The 21698-nt window shown below is 42.5% G+C and overlaps 1 protein-coding gene across 2 annotated transcripts in view; it reads left to right on the top strand.

The window, feature by feature from the left end:
* LOC115253744 (lipopolysaccharide-induced tumor necrosis factor-alpha factor homolog) overlaps positions 1-21698 on the top strand; it is a 329801-nt gene that overhangs the window by 260894 nt on the left and 47209 nt on the right. Inside the window, exon 1 of one of the 2 annotated variants that reach the window (XM_062850520.1) lies at positions 19551-19834. The exons of the other annotated variant lie outside the window; for it this stretch is intronic. The gene's annotated coding sequence lies outside the window, so the exon portion shown is untranslated. Of the gene's footprint in view, positions 1-19550; positions 19835-21698 lie in introns of those variants that run through there. 2 annotated transcript variants of the gene reach the window in all.

The raw sequence follows: 21698 nt of genomic DNA, 5'->3' as shown, positions 1-21698 counted from the left end.
CCAAGAACACTTTTTAGAATTCCTTCAGGAGTTCTGTTCTCTTGGAATTCTCTTAGGAAGTCCTTCAGGAATTATTTCAAAATCTTCTCCAGGGACTGTTAAGAGAATCCTTGGAATTGGTTCCAGGAATCCTCCAAAGATTCTCTCAGGAACTCTTCTAAGGATTCCACCAGGAATTCCGCCTTGTATTTTTTACGGAACTCCGCGAGGAATAAATTCAGTACTTTCTCCAGGAACTCTTCAGGGATTCCCTCAGTAATGCCTCTTGAAATTGTTTCCGGGATTCCTTCTGGAGTGTCTTCAGGAACTCTTTTCTCTAAAATTTGTCCAAGAATTCCATCTGCTATTTCTTCAGGAATTATTTCTGGTATTCCATTACAAATTCCTCATCCATGAATTTCTGCAGGGATTACTCTAGGATTTTTTCCATGGATTCCTCTGGGAATCCTTGCAGGGATTTGTCTAAAAATTCTTCAAATAATTCCTCAAGAAATCCGCTGATAATTTCTCTAGAGGTTTCTCCAGGATTTCCTCTGAAGATTCTTCCAGAAATTCCTACAGGCATTCCTCTAGGATATCCTCCAGGGATCCTTCCAAGAATTCCTACAAGATTCATCCAGGGTTTCCACAATGCATTCTTTCAGGACTTCCTCCAGAGATTCCTCCAGTAATTGATTCCGGAATTTTTCCAAGAATTCCACTAGGAATTCCTGCAAACATTTATCCAGTAATTCTTGAACGGATTCCTAAAAAAAATCCAGATACTCCCATAGGAATTTCTCCAAAGATTTCTCCATGAATAACTTCATGGAATCCTCCAAGAATTCCACCAGGAACTCTCCTAGGCATTCTTCTAGGCAATTTTCCAGGCATTCTTTCAGGAATTCCTCCTTGGATTCTTGCAGAGATTTCTCCAGGAATTTCATCAGGGATTCTTCAAGGAATTTCAACAGGAATTAATCAAGGAATTTCATCATAAATTACGTCAGCAATTTATACCGGAATTTCTTCAGGAAATCCTTCAGGGTTTTGTTCAGAAATTTCTCTAGGAATACCTTCTGGAATTTTTTCAAGAATTTTTTTTTGTTTAGAGAGGCTTTACCTCTGGGGCATTCGTCTCTGCCCTTTTCAAGAATTCCTCCAAGAATTCTCACAGATTTTCATCCAGGAGTTCCGCTAAAAATCCTCCAGGAACTGTTACTGGGATTTTACAGGGATTTTCCCCGAATTTCTCCAAGGATTTCTCATGGAATTCTTCCAGAAATGTCTCTAGAAATTCCTCCGGGAATTTCTCAGGGGATTTTTTCAAAAATTTCCTCCAGAGCTCCATTAGAGATTCCTCCAGAAATTCATCCAGTATTTGATGCAAACATTCCTCCAGATATTCCTCCAGCAAATTCCAAAGGAAATTCTCCAGGATTTCATTCAGAAATTTCTCAAGGAACTCTTCCAGGAATTCCTTCAGGAATTACTCCAAGAATTTCTTCAGGAATTCCCCCAGCAATTTCTCTAGGAATTGAACACAGCACAAGAATTGAACATCCTTCAGAAATTATGTCAACAAATTATCCAGGATTTTTTCCAGAAAATCTTCTGAGGATTTTTCCAGAAAATCTTCTGAGGATTTTTCCAGAAAATCTTCTGAGGATTTTTCCAGAAAACCTTCTGAGGATTTTTTTCAGAAATTCTTCCAGGAAATTTCAGGGGGAATACATTAAGGATTTCAGGGACTCTTCTCCAGGAGCATCTTTACTAATGTCTTCAAGGATTCTCCCACGGATTCTTCCATAAATTCCCCTAGAAATTCCTCCAGGATTTTCTCAAGGGTTTTTTTTTATCAAAAATAAATAAATACTAGAACAGAAATCTCTCAGAATTCCTCTAGAAATTCATCCAGTAATTCTTTCAAGAATTCCTGTAGTGATCCCTCCAGGAAATCCATCATTGATTCCTCCAGCAGTTCCCACAGGAATATCTCTAGGAATTCTTTCAGGCATACCTTCAGGATTTTATCCCGGATTTACTCCAGGAATTTCTACAGAAATCCCTCCTGGAATTGCTCCTGGACATCCTTCAAAAATAATTATGTCAGGAATTCCTTTAGGCATTTCTCCAGGTATTTCTCCTGAGATTCCATCAGGAATTGCTTCAGGGATTTCTCCATAGATTTATCCATGAATTTCTCCAGGGATTCCTCCTGGAAATCTCCCAGCAGTTTTTCTAAGAATTGTTCTCGGAAATTCTCTGGAAATTTCTTCAGAAATTCTTCCAGGGAATTCTTCAGGATTACTTTCGGGAATTTTACAGGTTTTCCTGCAGGAATTCATCTAGAGATTCCTCCAGGGATTTCTTCACAAATTTCTTCTAGGATTCGGGGGGAATTCCTTCGAGTATTTCTCCAGAAATTCTGCTACAAATTCCTCAAGGAATTTCTCTTGGGATTTTTTTTTTTCAGAAATAAAAAAATAACAGAAATGGAAACAGTAATCTCCCTGAATTCCTCTGGAGATTGCTCTAGATATTCACCCAGTAATTCTTTCAAAAAATTCCTCTACAGATCCCTCCAGCAATTCCCACAGAAATACTTCTAGGAATTCCTTCATTCATTACTCCTGGATTTTATCCAGAAATTCCTCCAGGAAATGTCCCAGGAATATCTTCCGGAATTCCTCCAAGAACTTCTTCAGGTATTGCTCCTGGCATCCTTTGGAAATTATGTCAGCAAATCGTCTACAAATTTCCACAGGAAATCCTCTAGGGATTTCTTCTTAGATTTTTCCGGGAAATTCTCCAGGAATACTTTCAGGAACTTTTCAGGGATTCTTCCAGACATTCCTACAGAAATTGCTTCAGGCATTCCTCCAGGGGTTTCTCCACGAATTTCTCCAGCGATATTCCCAGAGGTTCCACCAGGGAATCCTCCAGATTTTCCCAGGAGATTTCCTCATGAGATCTCTTCAGAAATTTCACTAGGTATTCATCCCATTATTTTTTCCAGGAATTCCTCCAGGTATATTTCCAGAAATTATTTCAGGGATTCCTTCGGGGATTCCACATGGCTTCCTCTAGGCATTCCTGTAGAAATTGCTCCGTGAATTCATCTAGGTTTTCTTCGGGGATTTTTTCAGGAAGTCTTCCAGGGATTGCTCCGGGAATTCCTCAAGTGATTTTTTCAGAAATTCCTCTCAGGTTCTCTTCAAAAGTTCATTTAGGAATTCCTTCGGCAATATCTAAGGTCCTTCAATTATTTTTTCAGGGATGTACCCAAGAATTTCTCCAGGATTACCTGATGATTTATTTGAAGTTTTTCAAGAATTTCTGAAGAAATTCCTCCAGCGAACAGAATGAGAAGATAATTTAAAAAGGACGCATACGGGAATCTGTAAACTCTTGATTATTCCTCAAAAGAGTTCGTAATTTCCAAAAGAGTTCAGCTATAATTTCTAATGAATGCGTTTAGTTACAAAAGCTAGTAAGTACACAGAAAAAAAATATGAATTTTAACTGAAGCTTAATGTGGAAATTAGTGGAACTATGTGCAGCGTAATCATATATCAAACGAAAATTTCCAATACATATCATGTAAATAGAATTGGTAATGCAAATAAAGTAAAATCTCGCGATCGTTATCAAATTTAATGGTGGAAACATTATACTTCTAGTATGAGCATGAAAGTTCAGCTGGATCTATCACAGATTTACACGATATTCATGTAAAACATTGTTGCCGATGCTGGCACGACCGCCGCTCGAATAGTTGATAGTCAGCCATGTTGCTTGCCTGTGTTCTACTCCGTCTAAAATATCAAACTTTCTAGTAGCGCAGTTATGCAAATATAAATGATTTTACCTAACAAGTTATCCATACGTTTGACCATTGTTGGTGCGATGGAGATAAAGCGTGTGAAAATACAATCGGGTTAAAGGAAAACGCCAGCCGCAACAAAGCAGAACATTCCCGGATGCATCACCGATCACGGTTTGTGCTCTTAAGATGGCTAATTCTCGAACGGTGATAAACGGTGTCTTCTTGCTTACAGATGACCAGTGGATATCGGACTGTGGCTGCTGATTCGGACGTGCGAGCTGAAAACTGCAAACCTTAAACGACAGTTTGTTGCAGATGGTGCAGTGATAAGTTCACGAAGAATTTTGTGAAGTAATATGTGAAGGTCATTGGAGATCTTGTCAAATTGTGTACAATAACATAAATAAAGTTTTCTCTGCAGATTTATGATTTTTTTATACCCAAAGCACAGGTTTCCAGCGACTTCGCCCCCTGCCGACATCCACTTTGTTTACATGTTTCTTGACTTGAAAAAGGCTATAGAAGACGTCGCGCTTTAGTTTCCGCGATGCATGAAATTTACATGATTAGAAATAACTAAGCCAGTAAAGTTTAATCCTCGCGTATTTTTGTGCGATTCTTGGCATTCCCCGTATGTGCATTATATTTAGCATAATTTTACATGTTTAGTTTTATCTGTGTAGAAATTTGCGAAGGGTGCACAGATAAAACTAAACATGTAAAATTATGCTAAATATAATGCACATACGGGGAATGCCAAGAATCGCACAAAAATACGCGAGGATTAAACTTTACTGGCTTAGTTATTTCTAATCATGTAAATTTCATGCATCGCGGAAACTAAAGCGCGACGTCTTCTATAGCCTTTTTCAAGTCAAGAAACATGTAAACAAAGTGGATGTCGGCAGGGGGCGAAGTCGCTGGAAACCTGTGCTTTGGGTATAAAAAAATCATAAATCTGCAGAGAAAACTTTATTTATGTTATTGTACACAATTTGACAAGATCTCCAATGACCTTCACATATTACTTCACAAAATTCTTCGTGAACTTATCACTGCACCATCTGCAACAAACTGTCGTTTAAGGTTTGCAGTTTTCAGCTCGCACGTCCGAATCAGCAGCCACAGTCCGATATCCACTGGTCATCTGTAAGCAAGAAGACACCGTTTATCACCGTTCGAGAATTAGCCATCTTAAGAGCACAAACCGTGATCGGTGATGCATCCGGGAATGTTCTGCTTTGTTGCGGCTGGCGTTTTCCTTTAACCCGATTGTATTTTCACACGCTTTATCTCCATCGCACCAACAATGGTCAAACGTATGGATAACTTGTTAGGTAAAATCATTTATATTTGCATAACTGCGCTACTAGAAAGTTTGATATTTTAGACGGAGTAGAACACAGGCAAGCAACATGGCTGACTATCAACTATTCGAGCGGCGGTCGTGCCAGCATCGGCAACAATGTTTTACATGAATATCGTGTAAATCTGTGATAGATCCAGCTGAACTTTCATGCTCATACTAGAAGTATAATGTTTCCACCATTAAATTTGATAACGATCGCGAGATTTTACTTTATTTGCATTACCAATTCTATTTACATGATATGTATTGGAAATTTTCGTTTGATATATGATTACGCTGCACATAGTTCCACTAATTTCCACATTAAGCTTCAGTTAAAATTCATATTTTTTTTCTGTGTGGTTGTCGGCTGTTCGAGTCCTTATGAAGTTGATCATCAAAGTTAACTTCTTTTTCTCGATCAGCCTAGATAGCTGTGTAGTGTCGGTAGCGATTGTCTCAATTGGCTAAGAATAACACTACGGACCGCCTGTTCCGGTGGTAAGAATCCACCAACAGGTGACCCCTAATTCATGGTGTGATGCGGCTTTATGCTTACCGTGCCTAGGAATGAATGGCTAGGGGGGTCTAATAAAAACCTAACCGCTAACGGAGCCTGTGGAGTACCAGGGCGCCCTCCACAGTATGTAGCCCTTACTGCGCTAACCGGAGCAATGGTGCAGTGGACCTTGTGTTTCTCCGAGACAATCAGCTGCCCTTCTTTAGTCTCACTTGAGGCTAAATAAGGGCGGGATTATGAAGATGTAGTTAATTAGTTTAAATTTTCACCTATATGGTTTCGCATTATGCGATTTGCACAGTGTATTCTGTGTATCCTCGCCTTTGGCGTTTTCCAATCGATACCGATTTGGTTTTATTGTTGCTGTTCTTTGTTGTGCTGTTGTAGCGAAGAGTTTAATCTTACCTAGTTTGGGTAGTGGCTACGGTTAAGATAGCTCAGATCAATCTTCAGCATAAAAGAACAGCAACGATCAATCTTTGCAGACTTATGCAAAAAGGTACAGCCCAAGTGGCCTTGGTACAAGAACCTTACTTTCGTAAGGGAAATTTCTATCTAGGAAACCTTGTGAACCCGGTGTTTGCCACTTTCAGTAAACATGAAATGGCAAACTCGCGTGTCATGCCTCGAGCCTGTGTGCTTGTCAACAACGCAATAGTTGCTACACTCATCTCTGAACTAACCACCAGAGATGTATGTGCTATCACAATTGATGTATCTGTTGGAAACCTCAACAGGAAATACGTCTATTGTTCTGTGTATTTACCACATGATGAACCATCCCCTACGGATGCTTTCAAACAAGTCATCGCATACTGCACTTCAAAAGGCCTTCCGCTAATTGTTGGCAGTGATGCTAATGCTCACCATATCATCTGGGGCAGCTCAGACATTAACTTGAGAGGATCCAGTTTGATGGAGTACTTAAGTAGTACAGATCTTGCATTACTTAACATAGGCAACCGCCCAACCTTCATGGTATCTGCTAGAGAGGAAGTGTTAGATATAACGCTTTGCTCTAGCAGAATTAGTCACGAGCTGATCAACTGGCATGTGTCAGATGAAGAATCTTTATCTGACCATCGCTACATCTTTTTTGAACATTTAAATGTTACTTCGCAAACATTGCGTTTCAGGAATCCTCGGTCAACAAACTGGGATCTTTATACTGATTTGGTTGCAGCCAAATTTCATGGATATTCACCATCCATTGACACTCCAAGTGATTTAGATGATGCCGTTGATACTACAACGACCTTCATCATGGAAGCTTTTGAAGAAGCATGCCCTCTACGGTCTGTGAAGATCACAAAAGGAACCCCTTGGTGGAACTCTGATCTGGCGAAACTCAGGAAACAATGTAGAAAGAGTTGGAACAGACGACGTTCGGCTGGTTCGGAGGCTTTCAGGTCGGCTCGCATGGCCTACAGGAAAGCTCTCCGGTCTGCTGAACGATCCGGCTGGAAAAACCTTTGTACAAATGTTTCCAGCTTGAGTGAAGTCAGTCTTGTATTGTAACTATAGAATCGATTGAGTGGGCTCTTAATAGCTTTGCTCCTTTCAAATCTCCTGGGGCAGATGGGATTTATCCTATTTTGCTTCAGAAGGGATTTGATCATTTCAAACATGTTTTGAAAAAACTACTTGTTTGCAGTTTTGCTACAGGGTATATTCCCAAATCCTGGAGGGATATTACTGTAAAGTTTATTCCGAAAGTGGGTCGTGCGTCGTATGAAGAAGCAAAGAGTTTCAGACCTATCAGTTTGACCTCTTTTCTTCTGAAATGCTTAGAACGCATTGTGGATCATAACATCCGTGATGTTCATCTGGCCAACGTGCCTCTTCATGTGAAGCAACATGCCTACCAATCTGGTAAGTCCACTGTGACTCTTTTACACAAGGTTGTTTACGATATCGAGAAAGCATTCGCTCAAAAGCAATCTTGTTTGGGTGTTTTCTTAGATATCGAGGGTGCCTTTGACAACGTGCCTTTCGATGCCATATTGGAAGCCGCACGGAGTCATGGTATATCTCCAATGATTTCCAATTGGATTCACCAAATGCTCAAAAACCGATATCTCTTCTCGACATTGCGTCTAGCAGGGATTAGGAAATTGAGTGTTTGTGGATGCCCCCAAGGGGGAGTCTTATCACCGCTTTTGTGGAATTTCGTAGCAGATACGCTATTGAGGCAACTCAATAATAGCGGTTTTCCTACTTATGGTTTTGCCGACGACTACCTAACATTGTTAGTTGGTATGTGCATCAGCACCCTTTTCGACCTGATGCAAAACGCCCTTCAGGTAGTTGAGGGTTGGTGTCGCCAATATGGCCTTTCGGTTAATCCGAGTAAAACATCTATTGTTCTATTCACGGAAAGGCGAAGCCGTAATGGCGTTCGACCTTTGCGTCTCTTTGATTCTGAAATCGATGTGACTGAACAGGTAAAGTACGTTGGAGTCATTCTTGATTCCAAGCTTTCCTGGACACCTCACATTGAGTTCAGAATCAAGAAAGCTTGTATGGCCTTTGGGCAATGCCGGCGTACTTTTGGTACAACTTGGGGTCTAAAACCCAAGTATATCAAATGGATCTTCACAACTGTGGTTCGGCCAATATTGGCTTATGGATGTCTTGTGTGGTGGCAAAAGGGTGAAGTGAGAACGGTCCAATCAAAATTAGGCCATCTCCAAAGGATGTGCTTAATGGCGATGTCTGGGGCGTTCTCTTCAACTCCTACGGCAGCGCTCGAAGTTCTCTTTGACGTTGCCCCACTACACATTCATCTCAAACAAGAAGCCCTTTCTTGCACTTACCGGTTACGGGTACTCGGTCTACTAGAGGAAACTCCTGTGAACCGCATATCAACACACACCTCGTTGTTTCCACTTTTAGTGAATTTGGACAAAATTGTCCTTGCTCCAAGTGATCTTACAATTGCTTGTAATTTTCCATATAGGACATTTTCCACGAAATTCCCTTCCCGGGAAGAGTGGACATCTGGTTATCTGGAAAGAAGTATTTCAGACGGCATCGTATGTTACACTGATGGCTCCCTTCTCGAAGGTCGAGCAGGTGCTGGTGTTTATTCTCGTGAGCTAAGGCTGTATCAGTCTTATTCACTTGGTAGACACTGTACCGTTTTTCAGGCCGAAATCTTTGCTCTTATGTGTGGAGTGCAATCAGCACTTCAGCAGCACGTAATGGGCAAAGTAATATACTTCTGTTCAGATAGCCAGGCTGCTATTAAAGCACTTGCTTCGGCCAACTCCAGGTCGAAGATAGTTATCGCTTGTCGAACTCAAATCGAGGAGCTGAATTCAGCAAACGCTGTTCACCTTGTATGGGTACCTGGCCATTCTTCCATCGCTGGAAATGAATTGGCTGATGAGTTAGCTCGCACTGGAGCATCACATGACTCCATTGGCCCTGAGCCAGCTATTCCGGTATCCAAGTGTTGGGTAAAGCTTCAGATTGACATCTGGGCTGCCACTCAGCACAAACAATACTGGAATAGTTTGGAGTCATGTCGTCAAACCAAATTGTATAGTGCTGAGCCATCTCTACGGGTGGCGAAGTATCTAACTAATCTGTCTAAGCAGAATTGCAGCATGCTGGTCAAAGCATTGACTGGCCACTGCCGACTCAGCTATCACATGGCGAATATTCAGCAAGCTGATTCATTTGCCTGTGATAGCTGTGAATCCGATTATGGAACTTCGTATCATTTGATATGTAACTGTCCAGTTTTCGCGCAACTGCGTTTCCGAGTATTCGGTAAACACTTATTAAGTGAAATTGACTTCAGAAACCTGAATCTTCAGGATATTCTGTTGTTCTTAACCCGCTGTGGTAAAGAGCTATAGGCTCTCTTTCGCTTTATGCGTTATTACAGTGCCCTTTTCAGGGCGCTGTTTGAACCCATTGTGGTATGCTTGTGCGTTAGTACCCTCTTCCAGGGTATTTTTCCTATTTCCCTACCTGTCCCTATCCCCATCCAAATCCTTTTTCCTTCCTTTTCCCTCAGGTAGATGATGAAATAGGCTGTTATTTTGGCGATGGCACAAATGTCCCAAATGGAGGATAACGTGCCTCTGGAGCCGGCCTTCTGATACCTGATACCTGATACCCCCTTGACCGAAAAGCTGGCTACGCCCTTGAGCCCCACCAAAGCAATGTAGGCAGCGCGACCACGGTAAGGTAGCCTGTCGAAGCCTTAAACCACCACGAAAAATAAAGATAATAGAAGACAAATATAATACAAATCCAATTACCACACTAAGCATTCATTTGGTGCTAAAATATACCTTGCTTGGCTATTTTTGCGAGCGTACCGATTGAAATTGTCAGAAATATGAGAAAAAGGTAGGGAAGCCCTGGTCTAATCGGTCAAGTTTTGCGATCACACATTTCAGTGTTACGTAAATCTATTTCGGAAGAATCAGATAATTTAGAGCCCACAACAGTATGCTTTGATTCATTTGGCATAGTTTTGACCTGATGTAACTGCGACATTTTTTAACGAGGAGGAGTTGATTCAAACCACTCGAATACCGTTTTTATTGTCGCCCGTATAGGACTCAACCGGCTGTTTACTGATAAGATACGAGAGAGTATCCACCATTCCAATGGAAAGCTTAGTCATGCATTTGTTTCTACAAAGATTGTGTATCTTTCTGTACGATTGCTCAAAGCCCCGGTACAATAGCACTTTAATTAAAACAACGCCCGCGAAGTGCACACTTTTTCAAACCTGATAACAGTTACCACTCCACACTGAGCAAATATTGTGAAAACTGTTTCTATGCTTACACTTTACATCCTGCATGGTAGGATTTACCCCAACGACCACGATAAATATGGTCGCCAACAAGGCTTAGTCGGTTCTCAAGTCTTCAATTGGTTGCCCTTCAAAGGTTCAGCAGAGCCTTACAGGGCTTACCTTTAACTAATGCCAATGCAGTGTGTGATCATTATGTTCAATGTCGAGACCGCACAACACCGCCGCCAGGCGATGTCAGACGTATTTACCCACGGCGATTGAATCACAGTGCAGCACCAGAATCGATAATGCCCCTGTCCGTCCATGTCTTGACTTTCTCGATCCTCGGCGATCAAGCTCTATGCACTATAATTCAGTACAAGGTCTCATGCTTTGCTTCTCTGCACACCCACCCCTCTCTTGATCTACCATTAATGCCCGGTTTGTAGATTTAATGGGCATAAGAACTTTTTAACGGCTGATTGGTTCTTAAAGTGCATAGCCAGGTTCTAACTAGTAGGAGAAATTGGGGCATCATGAATGCCAGAAGAAAATTCTGGTAGTTTTTCTCCATTGATCTTTTTTGAAGATCAATGCTTAAATCACCCAGATTTGATGACTGTTACAGGTGATCTTGGTGCTGGTACGCAATGGAAGTGTTGACTCAATCCACTTAAAACTGCCCCAATTAGCCCTAATCCACTATTCAGCAAGCTCAAACCGAACCGGTGTGGTGGCGCTGCTACCGAAAGAGTTGCCATTGAACATTGGAACGAGAATGCCTCGCTGTTTTTTTTTTTTTATTTTTTGCCATGCTGCTTATGCCCACATGCACACCACCGCCACCGGTTGATTACCCTTTTTTAACGATTCAACTTGACAACCGGCTGACCGTCACACCGTCATCTCTCGGTTGTTGATGCTTGAAACTGTTGCATTTGTTTACATACACGAACTCTGTTTGGGGTTCTAGTTTTGAGGGGGAACGGGGAGCTGAGATTCTGTGCATCGGTCAAACTTGTTTTTGAAAATAATGTAATATAGTAGAACGTTATCTTTATTGTTTAATGCGCTTAGAAGCTATTAAAATGTTGAAGTTTTAACATTAATCATATTATTAAACATAAACATATTACGTTTTCTTCTCTATACCAGAGATACAATCTCTTTTTCTTTCCTGGCGTTACATTGCAACTGGCACAAAGCTTTCCCTTCTACTTATTGTTTTCTGAGCAGTTACACAGTAATTAACTTAGAGCTTCTTCTGCGTATATCATGTGGCAGGCATGAAAATACTCAATGCCCAAGGAAGTCAAGAAAATTTCCATTACGAAAAGATCCTGGACCGACCGGGAATCGAACCTGTGTCACCCTCGGCATGATCTTGCTGAATACCCACGCATCCACCACTACGAATAAATGGGCCCTCTATCCGCATAGTTACATCTACCAGTCATTAAAGAAAATCATTAGCCCATGCATTAGTCCGTTAGATTACCCACGAAGAATGATGGGCCAACACAGTCAGTGTTCGGAATGTATGAAACGCAAAACACAATCAATGTGATGATAATGTCCTATTTCATCATTGCGTGCATTACTGTACTACATGAAAAAAGCTACAAATAAATTATTATCATTCTCGGGAGCACTCAATTGTGACACATATGTGTCATCGCCCTATTCACTTCTCTGTGCAATCCACGCTGTAGGAAGGAAACGTTATAATGAGGATTGGACTGGTGATGCGACGTTTATTACTCATTCATTATTTCATAACTGTCAGCTTTCTTGTGTGATGGCACTTGTTTTTGGTTTGATTCATCTTTTAAAATGTTTTTATTAAAAGTAGCAAAGGAAATAAATGAAATAATTATTTGGTTTTATTTGATATACGATTGAAACACATACATAGCAATTCATTTACAATATTCGCAGACATAATATCCAGCGATTTATCAGCGATAATATGAGTATACCCCATTAGGCATAAAGACGATAGGCATAAGAACTTTTGGCGTAAAAACGTTAGTCTCATTTTGTGCACTCACAGTTGATCCTGCCGTTTTTCTCTCGTTTATTTGGAAGGCTCGGGCGCTCTGAAGCATAACGGAGCCGAAACAGTAAAATCATACAAATAAAAATAATAATTTAATAGTACGAGAAAAAACTTGCTCCCACTTCATGCTTCCACGGGTCAAGCGATGAAAAAGATCGCCAGATAAGAGTTGTGTGCTTAGCTGGTAGTGCAGACTGGGCACTATTGTCCTTCTGACTTCATCTAGATTGAGGAGGTACGACCCGAGCGTCTGTTCACCAAGGAGGTGCGGCTCAAACAGCGTCTGTTCTGGCATCCAGCGGCTGAGTAAGAAACGCTGCACCACGCTCAGCTAGATCCAAGATGGTAGCCGCATCAGTGTGGTCGTTCCAGTGTTGGTTGGGACGTTAAATAGAACTGGCACGATGGCCCTCCTGCGAAACAGGAGTGTTGGCGTAGGCCCAATAAACCACCCGTAAAAATCCCCATTGCGAATAACATAGGAGAAAATACGACTCGATACAATCGGCAAAGACCCACGCGACGAAATAAGGACTACGATTGGAAACTTGGAACATGGAATTGCAAGTCACTAGATCAGCGTTTCTCAAACTATGGGTCGCGACCCACTGGTGGGTCGCAGGCTGATTTTTGGTGGGTCGCGAAGTCTTTATTAACTTATGTCGAATGTTATTGCTAGTCATTTTCTAATTTTCAAATATTCCCTTGGAGAATCCTTTTCTAGAAGATTTATTTCTAGAATTTTGGTTTCTCCTTGATTCAAATCAAAATTTTGTTTTAGGAGTCTTGTCTGGAGTACATTGAATATCGAAACAACTGTCTGCGTTCTGAAATCGATTCTAAAGCTATGAGTTTTCAATTGAAAATTTTAAGAATAGAGTAAAATTTCAGATTTTATTTGTATTTGTATTCTGTATTTTGTAATCTGGAAAAAAGCTCATGTTGTTATTTGCAGTTAGCATTTTCTGTTAGACTTACACGCCAGTTTTAGCAGATTAGCCAGTTTTACATCGAAAAAAAAAATAGAAATACAATTCAAAAAATCAGCAAAAAAATACAACTTCGGCTAGAACCCTTACCTTTACTGAACCTCTGTGTAGCTGATAGCTGAACTTCTGTGAAATTCAGATGAATGTCGATTACGAAACAACTGAAAAGTGATTCAAATAAAAATGGAAATTAAATAATTGTGTATAAAGGATATCGTTAAAAAACACCACTGGTTAAATATATTAGAAACTAGGGGCAAGACAGATACAGCGAGAGTAACTCTGTTATCGAAGTGTTGCTCAAAATTCCTCTGAATTGCTCTGGATCACTCTGTTTTCCCGAAGTGTTGCCTGATACCAGTGAAAAATCGAGCAGTCTTGCCCGATTTCCCACTTCGTAGCGACGTTTCTGAATGGATTCGAGCAAAAAGAGTTACTCGGGATTGCTCAAAGTTGCTCCGGATTTCACAGTGTCTTGCCCCTAGATAAGAAACTTGGACTATTATCTCACTTTTTAAAGACTAAGAGTTAACTGATACTGCAAACTTGAGCACCTTAACCTTACCTTCACTATGAATAAACAAAAAACAAAACTTTTTTTTATTTGAGGGCTACGTAACATAAGTTTATCATAACCTATGAAAGTGATAAAATGCATTCATTTAGTAAAGCAGTCCAAATTTACAAAAAAAACGACTTATTTTATAAATTCTCGTGCTGGTGGGTCGCCGAATTCTTTGAAAATCAAAAGTGGGTCGCAAGCTGAAAAAGTTTGAGAACCCCTGCACTAGATTTCGCAGGATGTGACAGGATAATTTACGACGAACTACATCCCCGCAACTTTGACATCGTGGCGTTACAGGAACTTTGTTAGACTGGACAGAAAGTGTGGAAAAGCTGGCATAGAGCGGCTACCTTCTACCAAAGCTGTGGTAGGATTTATAGTGCTGGGCAAGATGCGGCAACGTGTGACGGGTGGCAGCCGATCATCGCAAGGATGTACATGTTAATAGTTAAGGGCCGTTTCTTCAACTACAGCATCATCAACGTTCACTGCCCACACGATGGAAGACCTGATGACGAGAAAGAAGCGTTCTACGCGCAGTGAGAGCAAATATACGATGGTTGATCGCCGCGTGACGTGAAAGTCGTTGTCGGCGACATGAACGCGCAGGTAGGAAGGGAGGAAATGTACAGACCGGTAATCGGGCGAAACAGCCTGCACGCCGTATCGAATGATAACGGCCAGCGATGCGTAAACTTTGCAGCCTCCCGTGGTATGGTAGTCCGAAGCACCTTCTTCCCCCGCAAAGATATCCACAAAGCCACCTGGAGATCACCCGACCATCAAACAGAAAATCAAATCGACCACGTTCTAATCGACGGTAAATTATTCTCGGATATAACCAATGTCCGCACATACCGCAGTGCGAATATAGATTCGGATCACTACTTAGTCGCTGTATGCATGCGCTCAAAACTTTCGACAGTTATCACCACGCGTCGAAGTCGAACGTCGCGACTCAACATCGAGCAGCTGCGTAACGTAGAAGCGGCTCAAGACTACGCGCAGCAGTTAGCAGTGGCCCTACCAACGGAAGAGCAGCTTGACGCAGCTACACTTGAAGATGGCTGGAGGGACATCCGATCCGCCATAGGTAGTACCTCGGCTACAGTACTAGGCTTCGCGACCCCGAATCACAGAAACGACTGGTACGACGGCGAATGTGAACAGTTGAAAAACGAGAAGAATGCAGCATGGGCGAGAATGCTGCAACACCGTACGAGAGCGAATGAGGCACGCTACAGACAGGCGCGGAACAAGCAGAACTCATTCTTCCGTACGAAGAAGCGCCAGAACGAGATCGCGAAGCGATGGAAGTGTTGTGCCCCGCTAAGGACACACGAAAGTTCTACGAGGAGCTGAACCGCTCACGCAGAGGCTTTGTGCCACAAGCCGACATGTGCCGAGATAATCACGGGAATATTCTCTTGAGCGAGCGTGAGGTGGTCGAGAGGTGGCGGCAGCATTACGATGAGCACCTCAAAGGCGACGTTGCAAGCACCGAAGGTGGCGCGGTGACAGATCTAGGAGTATGTGCACAGAACGAAAGACTTCCGGCCCCTGACCTCCAAGAGATTGACGAGGAGGTTGGCCGGTTGAAAAACAACAAAGCCGCTGGAGCAAATCAACTACCAAGCGAGCTTCTAAAATACGGTGAAGAAGCACTGGAGGAATGGATGGAAGGTATCGTGTGTCCCATCTACAAAATGGGCGACAAGTTGGATAGCGGGAACTATCGCGCGATCAAAATACTGAGCGCTGCCTACAAGGTACTCTCTCAAATTTTATGCCGCCGATTGCAAGAGAGTTCGTGGGGCAATATCAGGCTGGATTTATGGGTGAACGCTCTACAACGGACCAGATGTTCGTTATCCGCCAGGTGTTGCAAAAATGCCGCGAACACAACGTGCTCACACATCACTTGTTCATCGCTTTCTAATCGGCGTATGATACAATGCTATGGCAGATTATGCAAGAATACGGATTCCCGGATAAACTGATACGATTAATCAAGGCGACGATGGATCGAGTGATGTGCGTAGTTCGAGTATCAGGGACACTCTCGAGACCCTTCGAATCTCGCAGAGGGTTACGGCAAGGTCTTTCGTGCTTGCTGTTCAACATTGTTTTAGTTTTTTCACAAAGTCCGTTCAGCTGCTTGGTTTCGCTGATGATATTGATATTATAGCTCGCAAATTTGAGACGATGGCGGAAACGTTCATACGACTAAAAAGTGAAGCCAGGCGAATCGGATTAGTCATTAATGTGTCGAAGACAAAGTACATGATGGCAAAGGGCTCCAGGGAGGAATCTCTGCGCCCGCCACCCCGAATTTATATCGACGGTGATGAAATCGAGGCGGTTGAAGATTTCGTGTACTTGGGCTCACTGGTGACCGCCGACAACAGAGAAATTCAGAGACGCATTGTGACAGGAAATCGTGCTTACTTTGGACTCAGATGTTTGTATACGTTTATTTATTTATTTATGTCAACAGGTCAAAATAATACACCTTAATGACACTTAATACTAACAAACAATGATACATTAAAAATAACTGAGTTTTTTTCTAAACCTATTCTTATTTACTGAACGGGAAACATGGAAGTCAAATACATTGAAACATTTATTGAAGATGCGGCACATGCTTCGCAGTGGTTCATTTTGGCCATAATTGCTAGAACTGAATTTTAAATGAAGAAAAGAGTGCGAGCGTAGACTCCATCTGCAAATGTTAAAATCGATCATACTGAGAAGAGCAGGACTCCGCAGAACTCTATGATCGAATAAAGTTCGCCGTAACACGAAGTTAACTATCTACAAAACGCTGATTAGACCGGTCGTCCTCTATGGATACGAAACATGGACCCTACGTGCAGAGGACCAACGCGGCCTTGGAGTTTTCGAACGGAAGGTGTTGCGTACCATCTACGGCGGAGTGCAGATGGAAGACGGGACTTGGAGAAGGCGAATGAACCACGAGCTGCATCAGCTGCCGAGAGAACCAACCATCGTCCATACCGTGAAAATCGGAAGCCTACGGTGGGCGGTTCACGTCATCAGGATGTCGGATAGCAACCCGACTAAAATGGTTCTCGAGAGTCATCCGACCGGTACAAGAAGACATGGAGCGCAGCGAGCTAAGTGGGGCGACCAAGTGGAGGACGATCAGCGGAACCTATGCAGAGTGCGGAACTAGAGACAAACAGCCATGGGCCGAGTGGAATGGAGACAGCTACTGTGTACAGCAGAGGCCACCCCGGCCTTAACCTGATCGGTAAGGTAAGTAACGCACCACCTGTTCATCGACTCAAGGCGGCATACGACAGTATCGACCGCACAGAGCTATGGAAAATCATGGACGAGAACAGCTTTCCCGGGAAACTTACTAGACTAATAAGAGCAACGATGGATGGTGTGCAGAACAGCGTGAGGATTTCGGGCGAACGATATAGTTCACTCGAATCTCGACGGGGATTACGATAAGATGGACTTTTCTGCCTACTATTCAACATCGCCCTGGAAGGTGTTATGCGACGAGCCGGGCTCAACAGCCGGGGTACGATCTTCACGAAATCCGGCCAATTTGTCTGTTTTGCGGATGACATGGATATTATTACAAGAACATTTGGAACGGTGGCAGAACTGTACACCCGCCTTAAACGTGAAGCAGCAAAGGTCGGACTGGTGGAGAATGCGGCTAAGACAAAGTACATGCTGGTAGGTGGGACTGAGCGAGACAGGACAAGCCTTGACAGCAATGTTACGATAGACGGGGATACTTTCGAGGTGGCAGAAGAATTCGTCTACCTCGGTTCCTTGCTAACGGGTGACAATAACGTGAGCCGTGAAATACGAAGCCGCATCATCAGTGGAAGTCGTGCCTACTATGGGCTCCAGAAGAAACTGCGGTCAAAAAAGATTCACCCCCGCACCAAATGTACCATGTACAAGACGTTAATAAGACCGGTGGTTCTCTACGGACACGAGACATGGACGATGCTCGAGGAGGACCTGCAAGCACTCGGAGTTTTCGAGCGACGGGTGCTAAGGACGATCTTCGGCGGTGGGCAGGAGAACGATGTGTCGCGGAGAAGGATGAACGACGAGCTCGCTGCACTCTACGGTGAACCCAACATCCTGAATGTGGCTAAAGCTGGACGCATGCGGTGGGCAGGGCATGTTGCAAGAATGCCGGACAACAACCCTGCAAAGTTGGTGTTTGCTAACCATCCGGTTGGTGTAAGAAGGCGTGATCTGGCGAGCGTTGCGTGTGATCGACGTCGGAGGGCTGCAGCTGCAAATCGAGTAATATGGCGGCAAATTGGTGATTCAGTGTTATTCTATATGGATCACCACCGTTGCTGATTGATTCAGTGTTATCATGAATTTGATATTGAACTAAATAAATGAATGAAATGAGGTTTTCAGAATCGTCAACAAACCTAACACTTTTTATTTTGATTTTATATTGGTTTGAAGAACCTTTTCCAGTATCTTCTATTAAAATTCAATAGGGTCTGGGACCATTTGGGCAGGAGCACCTATTTTGGGCACTTGCTGCTATAACTCAATCAATTTGAAATCGATTGACTTGAATTTTTGCACATGGCTAGATACTGTGCGTATCTGACCGTGTCTCAAAAATCAAGTCAATCGGTTCAAAATTGATTGAGTTATAGCAGCAAGTGCCCAAAATAGGTGCTCCTGCCCAAATGGTCCCAGACCCTACTGGGAGCATGGGCATCAAAATTAGGATTCAAAGAGAGGCCGTCATTGGTGGGTGACCTAGGGATCTTGTTTTTTTAAATAATTTTCTTCTAATATAGACACCGTATAGAATATGTAATCCAATCATGTCCTAGTATTTAGTGACTCCTATCCTACGTGAATAATGCACGTCAATCTAGGTTGATATCTAACGCAATAAAAAATAACTTTACATTAAGACTGGTCATACTGTGCTTTCATTAGAATATAGCCGCATTACAAGGAAACAGATTCAAACAACAACAGGTTCTTCTGCTATTTTTAACAGAATGCCTGGTCATGATACAGCTCAATTTGTTGAATTACCACCAAGGTATTGACGTGTGCATTACGTAGGTATGTACACCGGCTTAATAGATGCATCATTTACCGACCACCCACCTTGCCACCCACCGTCTCTTTCCCCATAAATCAATTTCACATCACAACCTTCAGATCTCAACCGCTCGCTCCTGACGACTGGACTGATTCAAGCCTAGGATATCCACCATTCCACCAAGCTAAAGCAAACGATCAAAGTGGCCTGATCGAACCGTCTCGGCCATGGCTGTGACGTCAAACCGGTGACGTCTTCCACGTTCGTCGATCTTCAATGAGTTACTGAGCTTTGGGAAAGCACCAACTCAACCGCAGATAACAGCTGAGTGTTGACCGTCATCGCTTCACTACCGCCGCCGCCACAGCAAGCCGTTCGTCCAAAGAAACACCACAGCACGCAAACAAACACTTTCGCTCTATTTTGAACCCAACCAGCTGGCAAGGCCCCTTCGCCGCGAGTTTCAGCAGTGTGTTTCAGTCGTTCAGCGGAATCGGATCCCTCGGCCGTTCTTTCGTACGCTCGTTCGTTCGTCGTGACCGTCGCATTGAAGTTTCCGTCAACTTGCGAGTGAGTGAGTCTTGGAGAAATTTGTGGTGCGTTCATTGATCGGACTCTCGAGCAACAGGTTTGCAAATTTTCCGGCTGATCAACCAGAAGGGGTCCAGTGTGTCACAGTAAGCAGTGAAAAGAAAAAGTGAGTACCCCAACCCAACTGCACATGCCATTGCCAAATAGAGAGATGTGTGTTGTTTGGATTACCGGGTTTGTGGATCAGTTGACCATGCTGGCTGCTGCCGTGGGGTGGAATAAGTAGACCTGTGTGCAATGTGGGACTTGGACGTGCGATCAGTGCAGCGCAGAGTTTGCTAACAACAGCCCTCAAGGAGACCGGTTTATGTTTGCTCGGCGTGAATAATGGGCCATTGCATAACAATTTATTATATGCGGTTGTGACATGGAAACGTGTATGATGATTTTTGATGAGGGTGTTCGGGTTGACAGGCGTTTTTGATGTGAACTTTATGGACTTTGAGTGATGATAATTTGTACAACGGGCGATCGCTGTTGTAGTGGCTGATGAAATATTTAGTCGATCAATACGGGGTCTCCATATAACCTAGTGATTAAGGCAATAGATCGCCAATCCGGAGACGGTGGGATCGATTCCCATTCCGGTCGGGAAAATTTTCTCGATTCCCTGGGCATAGTGTTTCATTGAACTTGCCAAACAATATACAAATTCATGCAATGGCAGGCAAAGAAAGCCACTTAATTAATAACTGTGGGAATGCTCTAAGAACACTAAGTTGAATTGAGGCAGACCAAGTTCCAATGCGAACGTCGAGCCTTAAAGAAGAAGAAGAACGATTAAAAAGTGGCTGAGGGGGTGTGCTTTTAAACTTCAATGGACAAATTCAAATTTGATTTATCATGTAAGAAGTATGATCTAAATCTTAATAAATATAAAAATTTATTGAAAACAATTAATGAAAAACTTCATAGGGTATTGGTTCCCTTATTAAGCATGTGGCTCCCATTTTCATCCTACGAAAAACAAAGGAATGAAGCGCCGTTTGTTTTGTTTATTATTTTTGTATTTTTTGTTAGAAGTGAGCACGCATGAAAACAAAAAGAACGGAGTCAATCGGTGCCGTAATCGCTTGTTTTCGAATAGGTTGAAATTGGGAGCATGAGATTACTGATGGCACACAAACCCTACTAACAAAACGTCACTACTGAGTTGGTTACTTTTTATTAACTCTTATTAAATTAAAGCTGCATTCCAACATCGTGTGGTAGCCATAAGAAGTACCTATCAGGGAAATATCCATGATGAAGTGATCTAATCAAGAAGCGAACTGAGACATTTTCAGCATGATTTTGCTAAATACCTACGCGTTCACTGCTTCGCATACATATGCGCTCATGAATGAAAAGTCTTCAAAACAATGGATCATTGAAGCCGACTTTTCCGCTATTCAAAACATCAAAACAAAAGCGCCACCGTAGGTACATGGACAGTGACAGCAGTCGAGTTACGTCAAACACACAAGGCTACGGCGGTGCTATCTATTCATTTCATAGCGGTCGTTTTAGTTATTTTAGTGATCCATTGAGAGCAATACAAATGCGGATCAAGTATTTTATTGAGTAACTATTTTGATACGTGGGACGTTTTTTCCCTACAAGAAAATGTTTTCCTTCAGTCGATCTGTGAAGATGATTGTTTTTTAGATTATCAACTTGAAATAGCAGGGTTAATCACAGAGAAACAGACGTCACACTCTCATTGCTTCCCATCGATCACCTTTTTAACGGTTGATTCAAATATTTAGTAGTAGGTTGATCTACCACTCGCGACGCTGGTATCGTTTTTGATCTTGTGTGACGTTTGCTCAATACTGCCATCTAGTGGCGGCCCGGTCAAACACAGTATGTTTGGCATTGGGCGATTACGTTATTGTGACGATGTTTTTTAATGAAATTTGTTAGAAGTGTTACGCCTGTTTCAATGTGGGTTAATAATGAGTTATACACTAAAACAAACTAATTTCACA

This window comes from Aedes albopictus, chromosome 2 (genome assembly GCF_035046485.1).
Source record: "Aedes albopictus strain Foshan chromosome 2, AalbF5, whole genome shotgun sequence".
Lineage (NCBI taxonomy): Eukaryota > Metazoa > Arthropoda > Insecta > Diptera > Culicidae > Aedes > Aedes albopictus.
Note: the sequence above shows the minus strand (reverse complement) of the source record. Positions and strands in the feature narration are given on the sequence as shown.